Source organism: Lissotriton helveticus, chromosome 5_1, assembly GCF_964261635.1.
Source record: "Lissotriton helveticus chromosome 5_1, aLisHel1.1, whole genome shotgun sequence".
Classification (NCBI taxonomy): Eukaryota; Metazoa; Chordata; class Amphibia; order Caudata; family Salamandridae; genus Lissotriton; species Lissotriton helveticus.
Window position 1 is genome coordinate 740,989,862 of NC_136065.1, and position 10,571 is coordinate 741,000,432.

Sequence of the window (10,571 nt, forward strand, 5' to 3'; positions counted from 1 at the left end):
CGCAGAGGAGCCCTTCAAAGCATCAATGGCTTCAATTATATATTCTGGAGTGATGGGCGTAGCGAGGAACTCCTGCATGTACTTCTCTAGATACACCATTGCGATCTCATTCAGATAAGGCCTGGGATTACGCTGTTCCCCTGAAAGTGTGGATGTGTAAAGGGTCTTGTAATACGACAAGAAGGTATTGCAGACGTCGGGGTGGTGTGGTGTGGTGTGCCCTGATTGTCAACAATGTCAGTGATGTACGACGCCTGACGAGGAGGACGGAGTAGTTGTGCTAACAATTTGCCAGGTCTGTCACCCTCTCCATACTGACGAGCCGTATAATGCTTGTTCAAAAATTTTAACTCCCTGTCCGCAGTCTCCCGAAATTCCAATAGTAATTCCAGGCGTTTAGCTACCTTCCTATCAGATGGGGCAATAAGTATGTCTTTCTGCATCCTGGAGATCTCCCTCTCGATACGGGTCAGGGTGGATCAGATCTCCCGCAGAGCTCCCACATGTTTATCAATACACACCCCGCAAATGGTGGCCTTAAATCCCTCCCACAACGTGGCCCATGTTTCCACAGAACCAGTGTTGTTGTTGAAATGTTCATCAATAGCGTTGCGGATCTCTTCTTTGAAGGCCGGGTCCACCAGGGCCCTGCCAGGGAATCTCCACTGTCTTTCATAACCACCCAGTCTGTGAATCTGTAGAGTCAGTACAATGGGGGAGTGGTCAGACAACGTGCGCGGAAGTGTGGAGAGGCCGTCCACCCAGCCGGCCACTCCCGGGGAGAGGAGCCAGTAATCTATCCTAGTACTAGTGTTGTGGAACCCAAAATGATGTGTATAATTGGGCGAATGTGGGAGTAGTCGCGCCTCTATGTCTATTAGGGAAAAGTGAGTGCAAATGTCTGCAAGTGCCGAGCAAGACCGGGGCTTGCAATCTGGGGAAGGGGAGGTACTGTCTCTAGCAAGGTTCATTAACAAATTAAAGTCACCGCCCAGCACTAACAGATCTATGTTGGAATGAAGTAGCGTCACCTGTAGTTCTTGGAAAAAAGCGGGGGAGTCTATGTTGGGACCGTAAATTCCCACTAATGCAATTTTGTATCCCATCAGCACTCCGATGACTACCACATACCTACCCTCTCTATCTGTGTTAATGCTAACTAATACAAACAGAACACACCTGTGTACTAGAATTGCAACTCCTCTGGCATACCTGCTAAAATTCGAGAAAACTCTGTGGGCGCCCCATCCCCTGGCAATGGAAGAAGATTGCCAGGTGAGTTTCTTGAAGAAAAAGAACATCTACCTTGTGTCGTGATGCATAATTAGGACCTGTTTGCGTTTTCTTGTGGTGTTCAAACCGCGAACATTCCAGGACATTAGAATCAGTCTGGACGGCCCATACTGCAGTCCTATCCTGGCCATAATTCAGGCCAGAGCATAGATGTGAATATGTGTGTGACCGTCAATCCACTCTCAACCGCATAGCAATGACTCACAAAAAAGGATGAACATAAAAACAAAAAATACCCCCCCACCCTCCACCCAGCCTCCTCACACCCCAAAGGAGGCAATCCCTGTACAATCGAACACTGTAACTGCAAAATATCCAAAACAATGGCCATATAGTGAAACACTGAAACAAACAAAAATGTACAACCCCAAATAAGGAAAACATGAAGGCATTCGCCATAGGGGATAGCAACGCCACACCTATAGGTCATCCCAATTAGAAGCAACATCCGAAGTGATAATAAGTATATTAGACTATATAGAGTTCACAGCAAGTAGTCAAAGCAGTGAACATTATCTATGAACCAATAGTGTCAAGAATTTAACCCTGGCCGGTTTCAGCAAAGAGGTCAGCACTGGCTTGCGAGTCCTCACGAAGCGGAGAGTGTGGCCAGGAGTTGGACATCCGTGGTGAGCCCTGTTTTTTATAGTTCTGGCAAAAGTCTTGGGCCTCAGTGGGGGAATCAAAGATGCGGAATCTGCCATCAATATCGACCTTTGACCTAGCCGGATACAGCATTCCGTATTTTAAACCCAGTTTGCGTAGACTTGCTTTAACTCCAGAGTATTTGCCACGCCCCTCCTGAACGGTAAACAGCGTTTACCACGAATTTTTTACTACGCGGTACCTTTACCACGCGGCCGTTACAACGCAAGTCGTTACCACGACTTGCGCTGGAGGGCGCTGTGGGATAAGGAATTTTATAAATTTATATTCCAACACCTTCCCTAGTATCCACGGGGACTGGTGTTGGAATATAAAATTATAAAAATCCTAAATCCGCGCCCTCCAACGCAAGTCGTGGTAACGACTTGCGTTGTAGCGGCCGCGTGGTAAAGGTATGCGTTGTTACAACCTGCGTTGTAACAACCTACATCCCTCCTGAACCATCAACGTAAAGTCCGGGAAGAAGAACAGAGTGCTGCCTTGCCATCGCACTTCTCCCGCTTCCCGCGCCGCACGCAGCTCGGCATTCCGGTCGCGAAAGTTCATGATTCTGGTGATAATGGGTCAAGGGGGCTGTCCAGGGCGAGGTCTAGGGCCCAATGATCTGTGGGCTCGCTCAACCACAAAGCCACTTTTGTGAAGGTGTCCCTGCCGAACAGTTCAATGAGGAGTTGCTCAACAAAAGTGTTGAAGCGCCACATAGCCGTCGTCTCCGCCACGCCAATTTTGCGTATATTGTTGTGTCGACTACGCGCTTCCAAGTCTTCGTTTTTGATCGCCACTTCTTTCAGTATTTTTTCGACCCATTCTAGCCGCTTGAGTGATTTTGTGGCATTATCTTCTACATCCGATATTCTGGATTCCGCCACATCCAGGCGTCGGTCATGGACCTGCACTTTGGATCCCATAGCCGCGATTTTCTGTTCGAGGCTGTCAAAGCGGCTATCCAGAGCCTTGAACCCTGCTCGCATTTTGCCCAACATGGCGGCGAACATGGACATGGCATCCCCTTTATCAGTGGTCGCGGTAGCCCCAGTTGACGGCCGCGGTGGAACGTCAGCCGCAAGTAGGGAAGTCTTGTCAAAGCTCAGTTTTCTCTGGTCTGGATCTCTCTTCCCCATGGCCACAGCAGTGGCGAGTACACTGCGCGCAGAAACAATGTTTAGTACCAGGCAGGGAGGCAATGTATAGCGCAGGCAGCTCTACATAAGATGTAGGGGGTACCAATGCCTAGGATAGATCAAGAAAATGGCGTCAATCCGCCTCCATGTGCCTCCGTGTAGGACAGACCGCGTCAGGCAAATCTTCTACCCAGGTTCCGTTTGCGAAGTGCAGCAGTGTTCCGGTCAGTGCGCCACACCCAACTGCCCACCACGATGTCTCCAAGGGGCAGTGGATAATGCCGATGCTTCCCCCTCTGATTGTGGATCGGGGTAAGTGCCCCACAACGGGAGACCAATGTGCGTGGCCGGATTGGAGAGTATGTGCCCTTTCGTGTGTCTCTCAGGCGGGGCCGCAGCAATCAGTCGGAGGCGCCCCCCGGAGCCCCCACCGCCACTGCCCGCAACCCCCGACGCCACCAAGCAAGCTGTCCCGCCCGGCGTCCGCCACAAGCCCGCAAATCGAGGCCCCGGTCCCAGCGCGTGCCCAGGCCCGAAGGCCCCGACCTCGCACCAGAACCCGGCACCCCCACCCAGGAGCCCGCGGAAGACTGGCGACCGGCACAAGAGCACGCCAGTAGCTCGCGAAGGGGCAGAAGACCCGCCAGGGGGGCCAGGCGCAGCACTCACCGGCTAATCACGCGCAGCTAGGAAAGATGTCTCTGAGGCCCGGGAGGCCTCTTATCCCCTCCGCCGTTCACACCTCAAATATCGTCCCTCAGGCCACCAGGACTGCCCAGCTGGAAAGGTTGCTGTCGCATTACGGATCCGCTTACGATGTGGGCATAGGAGCGGCCGGATCACTTCCTAAACGCCGCCGTTGAGTGCCCTCATGGCGGAGCTTCACGCCGAGGCAGCCATTTCGGTCGCCTCCGTGGCCACGCCCCCAACAAATATGGTTTTTGTTCTTTAATCAAGTACTTCTAGGTTTGTGCCGACTGCCTTAAACCTATGCGCTCCAACAACTAAGGAGGCGCTTTCAAAATGTGCAACTGGATGTCTTAATCATAGTAGCATCTTCTGTTTTTTTACTTTAACGCTCCCTTACATTTTCTCCAGAAGCCATTATATTTAAAAAAGGGTCTGCAGTCCATCTTGTGAGGCATATGGTCTCTGTTTTAATTTTTTACTTTTTTACTTCCCCATGTATTCAAGTGCTTGCTTGTTCTGTTAAATATGTGAGATTCCTTGACAGTCTGCTTTTAACCTCTCTTGTCCGCACCCTATCAGCCCACCACCCGAATGAACTCATCGCCGACTTTATTTGCACTTTTCCATAGCGTCTCTGTACTAAACTATTTTATTTTGGGTTTGTTTACCAGTCACAAGATTACAAAAGTAACTACAATACTGCCTTGTTACTAATATGTTTATGAATTAAAATATTGTTTTTTTTCTCTGTATATGTTTTTTAACAGTGTAACAGCGCTATGATATTTTTTGTTCTATAGCGCTGGGACTCTTGCGGGCAGCCATGCGCTTTACAAATCTAATTTCATTTCATTTCATGATTGCATGTTATTGCATTAGTTTTAATTAACTGTGCTAATGTAATAAACTAGAGTGCCATTAATTTGATTAATTGATTTTTTTTAAAGCACTTTATAAGTCTATTGGGAAGCACTATTGTAAATATTGTAGCAGTTGTATTTTAACCCTTTTTTCTGCTAGGGCTATCCCCCCCACCATTTCCACCCCCTTTTCTCATCCTTATTTTGTTTATTTCTGGTAGTTTGTATTTTGGCCATTGTAAGTTTTTGTCCACCTTTTTTTTAATGTAAAATTTCTGCCCTTATTCACAACACACGGATGATTTTAAAGGTACCCAGTGGTTGTGTTTTCCCCTTCAAAATACCCATAAATGTTTAAAAATACTTTAATAAAAAACCAGTTGCATTGTCTGACCTAACTGATTTTTAAGGCATGTCAGTTTCTCATTAAAGTTCCTCTCATGGTTTACTTTCTGTGTGTCCAGAGTACCTGTACACAGAAAACTGATACTGCATTCTCATACCAAATTGCATCTCAGTTAGTAGCACAACTGATGCTTGTCATCAGTGGCCTTGTACTGTGTTGTCCTTATTAGTTAGGTCTCCTGTTGGGGTTGCATGAGATACAAGTAAAGGTACAGCAACACACAGACTTTCTTAGATATATGCTACAGTACAATTCAGGCAGTCATGACATATTGTTTTTCAGAATAAATTTGATACATTAAATTTTGCTATTCATAAATATTGTGTATGCAATCTTTTCACTAAAATGTAAGGGGTGCAAGATTATCCTAATCAAAAATATTTGTTTGAAGGAAAATATTAGAGTTGTTAGTATTTTTGAATTTCTTATTATATTTCAATGATATATCCAACTCAATAATATTCAAATTGATTTTTTTCCTTCTTATCAAATTTGCTATCTTATTTTATATGTTATATAATGTTTGGTTAATTTAGATCTCTGTTATTCCTTTTTTTATAATGGTAATTATTTACTTAATTAAAATGTATAAAAAAAATTCAATACCCCATTAATTTTTCATTTGGCGAAGCATTTATGGTTTTATTTAAATAAATGCAATTTCGGAATTAAGCAATTAAAATACAGATTTAAGCTTATGGAGCAGCATATAGTTTGTTGGTGTATAGACATTGACGGAAATTAATGAATTATAATTAATTTTAAAATTTCGCTTTTTATTCTTTATTTGAGAAATAAGTCAGTAAATTATATAATATAATGTTGGCACTAATGGCCTCATTAGGTTTGCCTTCTCATAATAACCTCGATTGGCATGGTAGCAGGACAAGACCACCTTGAAGAGCCACGGCATAACTGTTGTTTTAATTATTTTTATTCCGCATTCCAAATCCGACGGCGGCGGTACGTTCATAGCCATTAACATTGCGGCGGATGTTTCTGCAAGCAGCAACGTTGCAATGTCAAAATGACCATGTCCTGCATTTCCCTGCACTGTGTTGCAGGCACTGTACAGTCCCTGCCACCTGTTACACACACCCCTCCAACAAATCACTGCCAGAATTTCTTCGTACTAAATGTCGACCTACAGAAAAATCGCCGCAGGAATATCTAAGTTAACAAGATTGACATCCTATCTACAACATGTTAAGTACAAAAATATTGAAAACATTAAAAAAATATATTTTTCTTTTTTTAATTAAAAAAAGTGTTAAATAAATCAAATAATATTTATAGACCATAATAACATACGTAAAAATATTTGATAATGTTTTAAATTAACAATTAATACATATACCATAATGTAGCATTAATTAAACATATACATAACATATTTTATATTTACTTATTTGATAATAACTTTTACAACTTATTTTAATAACCCTTACATTAGTTAAAATTATTACAAATTACATATACATCTAAACATAAAACGATAACATAAATAAAAAGTACTTAATTTGATTTAATACATGTAAATAATTAAATTTACTTTCAATAATTTCTACTTTAGTATTATACTAAATTATCAAAAATATGAATACAAATTTGAAATAGCTAAATAATTTGAAAAACTATTCAATTTCCCCCCAAAAATACTCGAATTATGACATTTGGTGCTACAGTAGGTAAAGCGTTGGATAGCGTAGGGGTACTAATTACTACTCCAACTCCAGAGGTGGCAACATTAGATAATGTGTTGGAATTTGTTGTGGGTAAAACTTAATATTCCAAATCCAGAGGGTGGAACAGTAGGGAAAGCGTTGGTTAACGTAGGGGTAAAAAATTACTATTCTAACTCCAAAGGTTTGAACAGTAGGGAAAGCGTTGGATAGCGTAGGCTTTACACACTATTATTCCAACTCCATACTGAAGAACAGTAGGAAACGCTTCGGATAGCGTAGGGTAAAAATTACTATTCCAACTCCAGATGGATCAGCGGTATTGAAAGTGTTTTATAGCGTAGGGGTAAAAATTACTGTTCCAACTCCAGAGGGTGGAACAGTAGGGAAAAATTAGGATAGCGTAGGGGTAAAAAATGTTATTCCTAATCCAGAGGATGCAACAGTAGGGAAATCGTTGGTTAACGTAGGAGTAAAAATTACTATTTTAACTCCAAAAAGTTCTACATTAGGGCAAGCGTTGGACAGCATAGAGGTACAAATTACTATTCCAACTCCAGAGGGTGCAACTGTAGGTAAAACTTTGAATATCGTAAGGTTTAAAATTACTATTCCAACTCCAGGTACTGAAACAGTAAGGAAACGTTGGATAGCGTAGAATTTAAATATAACATACTTATAAATAAATGTTATATTTAAAATAAAGAATTATTACATTTTTAAGTATTTCAACATCTTTTACATTAAGTCATTACAATTGAAAAATGAATTGACAATAAATTAACAATAAATTCAAATGAATATTAATTAACAAATATTTTTCAACAAATCTTAAATCTTAAACATTAAAAAAATTTTTCATTACAAATAAAATATTATTTAAAATTAAATCACACTTAAAAAAATGTAAACAATAACATTTATTATCATACCCAAAAATACCTTTTATGACACTTTCATTACCAAATAATAAAAAATATTTTCCAAATCATAACAATGAATTACCAATTAAAATATTAATTCCCTATCATCTATATTATCTACCAATTAAAAAAATTAATTACCAAATTAAAAATTGTAAATTACCAATTGAAAACATGAATTACCAATTACTTTTTTTATTAACATTTAATAACCTTATTTACCGATTTAAAAAAATGAATTATTAATTGAAATAATCAATTGCCAATTAATATTTAATTATACATTACATCCTTATACATACTAATAAATACATTTAAACCATTAATTAATTACAATTAAATTACTTCCCACCCAATTCCCCGATAAACCCACAACCCGCTACAGAAATAACAACAAACATTATTTACAATTAATTTATAATTTCTAAACATTAATAATTAATTTAGTACATTTAAATTACTTCCCACCCTATTACCCTATAAACCCACAACCCCGCTCCGGTACTAAAACATACAATTTATTTCTAAATCACATTATTAAAGAATATAGAAATATTGTACTTATAAATAAACGCATTTAAAAAATTAACCAAAACTTAATATACATACATAATAAAATACATTACAATAATACAAATATCTATATTAATAACTTTGATATTACTTACATGGATATTAAAAAATTCGACATTACTTACCTTAGGGTCAATATTTTGTCCAATGATATGTTTGTCCTCAATATTCGATTTCTTTTTATATTTCCAACTCAATAGTTTTTGTAGGTGGATATATAAAATTCTATATTTACACTGTGCACCCCTTCAACGTATTGGTGGCCCGCAATGTGCCCTCTGGAACAGTCTCTGCAAGCCTTTTAATGGGGGTTCCAATGAAGATGAAATGCTCGCGTACTGTGGCATCATATTTTTTGTTGTCATACGCTGCTCCATTACCATCTCTTCTTGTTTGTTGTCCAGCACTGCCACTTGTAAAGTCTGAGGACTTTTATTGGTGGAAAAATTGTGTTTGTGATTTACCACTGCTGCGGTTATCACAGCAATGACAATGTGACTGGCAGGTTTCCGTTGCTCATTTGCAGACTGATGTCAGTCGCAGGTCTGGTGTATCCCACCAACAGCCGGTGGCGGACATCCTTCCGACCCCCACGTTAATGCTGACTGGTTACTGTTGTGCAGCTGTATGTCATATGGATTAAAATATTTTTTATTAAATAAATATTATTTGTTGTTTATTAACATTAATTGCAGAATTACGTTTATTTTGTAATACTAAATGTTATTTCTGCTGTCTTAGCGATTTCTATTTTAAAAGCCTGTCAATTGCTGTCATTTTAAAACTCAAATAGAATGTTAATCTATAATACATAATGAAAAATTAAACATTAAAGATTTATATGTACTTCAGATAATGTTTGTTTGATATCATTAGCGTGACTTTTGTTATTTATATGAACACATGAAAGTAAGATAATTTTCCACATTGTAAGTTATATACTTTATTAATTTTACATATTTTTCAACTAACATATTTTAAAATATCACATATCATTATTTTAATCATATATATATATATATTAATATTTGGTACCATTTATTACTCTATTAATTTTTTATATGTATTTCAATAATTACAAATAGAATGTTAAATTATTATTTTGTATTCACTTTTTATTTATATTCATTTATAAAAAAATGTACTAATTATCTTATTTTAATACTTTAGTAAAGGTATTTGTACTCGAATATCTGTTACTAAAGCGTATACATTTTCTGATGTAATAATACATTTATCAATAGTCTTTTAAAGTTTTCCAATTTTCATATGTTATCGTAAAGATTTTTTTCCTTTTGTTTTGTTTTTTGAATGTAACTAACATTAGCACGGATAACATTATTTATGATAATGATTGCATTTGGAAGACTGTTTTAACGCCATTGCTGCAAGAATGTGATCAACTCACAATTAGTCAGTACTCCCTCCCACCTATTTTGTGAACCGACTGCCTTTGAATCATGTGCAAACCTGTCTATTTTATAAACACGTGTGTTTTAGCCTGGAAAAGGTCCCCATCACAAGCTTTCATCCGAACAGGTGTTTTTTAAAACATCCCTACAGCCCATGCTACTCACAGCATGCAAGTATGTCCATGTGGTACACCAATTGAGGATTCCACCATTGAGTATTTATATGGCTGTTAGAAACTCTGATCGTGACCCGAACAAACAAAATTACTACCAGCTTTATAAATGTAGAAAAAGCTGTATGAAATGCATGGCTGAACGTTGCATCGTAATCCATTGTGGTTGAATGCAAAACGATCAACAACCGGGGTCCTTACGGATATTGAAATCTGTTGCTTGTTTGATGCTTTTTCCTATCCCATCTCACCAAATGCAGCCTGATGTGGATCTGCTTCAACACATCTCTATACTAAATACACCAACGGTACTATAGATATTTCGATTGGCCCAATTGTATTGAAAGTTAAAAAAATGATGTCAATGCTGGTTTTTAAATTTTTATTATTTTTGATATTATCACTTTAAATTTTCTTTCTTCATATTATATTTTAATTACTTAGTCTCAATGTATGTATTTATAAACACATTTTTAGTGATATTTAGAATTTTTTTAAGTGTTTTATTTTCTTTAAATTATAATCCAATGTTTGTAATAATCCACTTAATGTAATATTAAGCAAGAAACGTTAACCTTATGCAAAACAATTATTTCACTGTTCTTGCACTTATTACTGTTGCAACACTACATTTTACCTCTACATCAAATAACACTTTTCATAATGTTTACGCTGCTTGGAATTGCAAAACTTAATTTCACCCATCCACAATCCTACTTTCCCACTAACATACTATTGTCAAATTTTGCTCTCAATAATATTGTATTCATCC